This window comes from Glycine soja, chromosome 6 (assembly GCF_004193775.1).
Source record: "Glycine soja cultivar W05 chromosome 6, ASM419377v2, whole genome shotgun sequence".
NCBI classification, from domain to species: domain Eukaryota; kingdom Viridiplantae; phylum Streptophyta; class Magnoliopsida; order Fabales; family Fabaceae; genus Glycine; species Glycine soja.
The window spans coordinates 40,338,936-40,343,831 of NC_041007.1; the positions used below are offsets into that span (position 1 = coordinate 40,338,936).

At 24.2% G+C, this 4,896-nt stretch overlaps 1 long non-coding RNA gene across 1 annotated transcript; it reads right to left on the reverse strand.

The window, feature by feature from the left end:
• Positions 1-214: 214 nt before the first annotated feature.
• On the reverse strand, positions 215-746 carry LOC114414342. The gene is made up of 2 exons (XR_003667188.1): positions 626-746; positions 215-484 (listed from the first exon to the last, which is right to left on the reverse strand). It is a non-coding gene; the product is annotated as an uncharacterized LOC114414342 (long non-coding RNA).
• Positions 747-4,896: the final 4,150 nt, after the last annotated feature.

The window sequence follows — 4,896 nt, forward strand, 5'->3', positions numbered from 1 at the left end:
GGTTGGATGTTATTGGTTTTATTTACTTTCAAATACCATGATTTAAAGATGATATAGTTTATGTAATAGTTAATTGTTGTTTTTTAAATTGTTTTAAAAAACAACAATTAACTATTACATAAACTCAATCTTGAAAGAGTAATTAACAATTAACTATTACTTTCAAATACCATGATTGTACTTTGAAAAAGAAATAGAAAATGAAAGACAAAGATATAATTATGAAAGAGTAATTTTATTTCTTTGAACCCAATCATCCATCATTGTGGTTACCTAAACTAGCATTCTTAAAGGCATCATTGGAGAAAAAGGTCAAACACTTAACATTGCCAACGACATATGCACTCACTTGCTTCATTGCATATACCTTGGGCTTTCTTTCCATACTTCTTGGGACAATCAGTGAAACAATCTTCTTCACAATAATAGTACAATTTTACATCACAAATGTTTGCCTCTGTCACTCTCAATGGACCTTCATTTCCTATGCCACACACAAACACACAATATTCAATACTAAATAGCAAATGTCTAACTTAGATTATTATTAAAATAAAAAAGAATTTTAAGACATTTGTATTCTTAATTAAGTGACTAACTTGAATAAGTAAAAATGAAAACATACCAATCCCAATGGAAAGAATAAGCACAATGAATAAAACAGAAGAGATAAACTTCATCTTAATTAGATTTTAGAGTAATGCACTCCTCCCAAATTCTATCTTACGTAATAAGTTGGCTTGAAGTTGTACAAACACACAAACCCATATATATGGTGCATGAGTATTTAATGTTCTTTGAAGTCTTTAATTAATTTATAGTAACATATTTAGTAGGCATTTGAATCTAGTTATGGTTTTTTGTGTTTTCCCATTAAATATATTATATTTAATAAATATCATAATTATTATATGATAAGTAAAATTGATTGGTCAATAATATTAAATATCATATTTATTAAATATACATGTAGTCAAATTAGTAATAAAAAAATTAAATATATATTATTACATGTGAATATAAATTTATGAATTTATTAATATCTATTTATGTCTTTAAAATAAGTTTTATAAACCATTTCTGTAAAAAAAATAATAAAAATAATATTTTTTAATGTCTCAATATATATATATATATATATATATATATATATATATATATATATGACATTTTTGAAATTTAATGAATATATTATATTTTATAAAAAAATATACTTAATTAATATATTGAGTAAAATTGACTTGTCAGTTCTAAATAACATCAATGATCATAATAATTATAGTATGTAATTAAATTAATAAGTAGATATAGAAATTAATATAGGTATTTCTATATATTTTTAATATATCAATCAATTTATGACTAATGTATTTAGATCCACTAAAGCTTTTTAATTAAAATATATTTTATAAACCAATAATTTTAAAAAATAGAAATAATGAAATTTTAATGTCTTAATACCACAATTAATATATTATAAGAAAAATTGATTGTTTAGTAATATTAAATACCATATTTAATACATATAATAAGTAGTCAAATTAGTATTATACAAATTAGGAGATAAAATATTATATTTCTGTATATACTTATCAATTGTTTTAATATTATATTCATGTCTATTGAAGTTGACTTTTTAAAACATGTTTTACAAAAAAATACATTCCAAATATAATGAAATAAGGAAAATTTTTAAAGCAGTAAAACATATATTACATTTATAAATTTAATGAATCTATTTTATTCAACAAATAATACAAATAATTAATATATTAACTAATATTGACTTCCCAATAACATTAACTACTAAATTTTACTTAACATAATATAGTGAAATTTGTTAAAGTAGAAAATAAGAGGAAAATTATAATATATATTTATAAAGCTACCAATATGTTAATATTATATTAAAATATATATTTAAGTTTTTTCTATTTAAAATTCATTTTGAGAGAGCATTTGACAATGAAGTTCTCTTGGAATCTCTCTCATTATTTTTTGAGAGGATAAGACATTTTCGATGAGTAAAACTCTCACCAAAATTCGTGCCCAAGTCACTTATTTATAGGCCTTTGATGGTTATTCACAAATCCAATGAAAAAATGTGATTGTTGGTCGTTTTTCTAAAAACTCTACTGGAAATGAATTACAATGTTTGTGTAATCGATTACACAGTTATAATTTGAAGGGTCATGACTCTTGAATTTGAATTTTAGGAGTTTCGTTACTGGTAATCGATTACATGTTCAAGCTTCAAATTCAGAACCCTTTTCAACAACTCTTTTTCAACCTTCCCTTCTGGTAATCGATTACACTTTCTGGTAATCGATTACCAGAGCCTTGCATGACTTTGAAACCCTTTGTTTTGAGGTAATGCTTGATCTTTAGTGAATCTTGAAACAAGGCTTTGTTTGTTGAAACAATCTTGAATTAATCTTGAAGCAAATGCTTATCCTTTGAAGCGGCCTTGTTTGATTCTTCTTTGGCATCATCAAAATTCATGTATTCATACATTCACATTTATAAGGTTCCTAAATTTGTCATTGCGCCCGAGAATAAAAAAATTGTGGGTAATTTTCAAATGGATATCCAATAGGTAATGGATGAATAGCCGACATATGTTTTTCCCTATTGGGTGGGTAGCGAGAAGTCATTACTCAGTGACATGTACACACACATATTTTTTTTATCAGTTTATATTAGTTCTAGTTTTTTTAAGTGGAATGAATTTATTTTATATATAATTAATAAAAACACATGCATCGTCACACATATGTGTCGTGTTTCTATTGTGCTAACTTCTTCTATTTCACTAAATTTTTTATACTTCATAACATTTTTCTTTTTTAGTAGAGTTTTTCTTTTATCATTCGTTTACATTTTGGTTTAATAATTTTTCTAAATACATCTTTATATGTACTCATGTTCTTAAATTTGTATGTCTCTATTGTTCATAAGTGTAAAGTTGCATAAAAAAGATGAAACTAAAATTAGATTGTCTATTGTAGGCAAGAAAGTAGTGTATCCTGCATAAAATGTGTAACAATTATAAAACATATTTGTATATGACAATGTCCAAACCCCAACCATTAAATAATTTATTTATTTATTAAAAAATAAGCACTTAATAATATAGTTGTAAAGTTAAAATAAAAAACACATTATAAAGATAATACATCATCTACATTATCCATATGATATACACTTTTCTCATGCATTGGCGTTATAGACAACAACTAATAACTATATGCTTAATATATTCTACATGCCTATATATTAATGTTCAGACCTACACCATTAAAAACAAATGATAATAATTTACATTGCTTAAAAATTCTATACATGATTCTCTTATTAGATTAGTACTCAATTACATGACACTTATATTGTTGGTTTGGTGAGAGGAATTAAAGAAGGAAGGGAAATTGTGGATTGAATTTTCACTAATGAAAACTAATAATTAACAAAAACTAACATTAGTCAATTAAAAATACATTACGTTTATAAATACAAAAATTTGTGTGTTGCATTGTTTTTTAGGTCTCACAATTTGAGCCATGAAACTGTAGAAAAAAGAAGAAGAAGAGGATTTAAGCATGTGTGGTAAAAGAATATAGGAGCCTCACATTTAAGAAAACAATATTAAATAAAATTTAATTGAAAAATTAAATTTCTGTTTATATTACATCTCACTTAATTTACGTATATATATTTAAGAAGAATTATAAAAGTTGTTAGAAAAATTGGAAAAAAACCAGTAAATGAAATGAAAACTAGAAGTAAAAATAAAAAATAAAAAGAAGGTTAACATGAAATACGATAATATTGATATCTCATGTCACACATTCACAAAACTTTAACATAAAAAGAAATATTAGAAGAGGAAAGAAAAAATAAAAATAATTCTTTTTTAAAAAACTGAAAAGACTTCACTAAACAAAAACAATAATTAAAATAACATAAAAAGAAGATTAAGCTAACGTATATCAATGTTGGAGTTTCAATATTTTTTTAAAAAATAGTAAAAAAGGAAAAAAAAAAGAAACCTCGAGAAATTAATTAAAAAATGGTAAACTTTTAAAGTTAAAAATCAGAATGTTTAATTAACAAATTACGAGTCATTGTAAGTTTTTCTTATTATTTCCACTGGATGAAATATATGTAAAGAACCAAAGCTTAGAAGAACAAAAGTCCTATAAGAAAAGAACAAATCGAGGAAAATTGAAAACAATTACGAGAGATAATCAAATAAATATTATGCAGCCAAAGTTTGTTATTGATTGAACGTGATAAACAAACAAAGGAACCAGTCAGTCAAACACCGAGCCTATCCTCTATTTAATAAGGATTATTAAAACTGAAATGAAAATCCTATACTAATGGAACATAACCACTTGTATCCTTTCAATATATATTTCCAATAGAGAGATACAATAATATATATATATATATATATATATATAATTCTAAATATAAATTTCATCTTAATAATTGTTTCAATTGCTTACAAAGTATATACCAATAACTAAGAGAATTTATACACTTATGCGAAAAAGGTTTTTTACGTCGGTTAAATTGTGCATTCTACGTCGGTTATTAACTGTCGTCATAGGAGACGTCGTAAAAAGTGCAGATTTTCTACGATGATTCCATAGACAATTGTCGTAGGAAACGTCTGTAGGCATATGTCCGTAGAAAATGCAGATTTTTTTTTTAAAATATATTGAGGATTTTAAGATGATTTTTTTAGAAAACCATCTTAGAATTTAGACATTCTAGGACGATTTGTCAGAGAACTTTCTTAGAATAATTTTTTTTTAAATTGAAAATATTTTGAGGATTCTAAGATGACTTTCTTAAAAAATCATTTTAGAATGTAGACATTCATAGACGGCT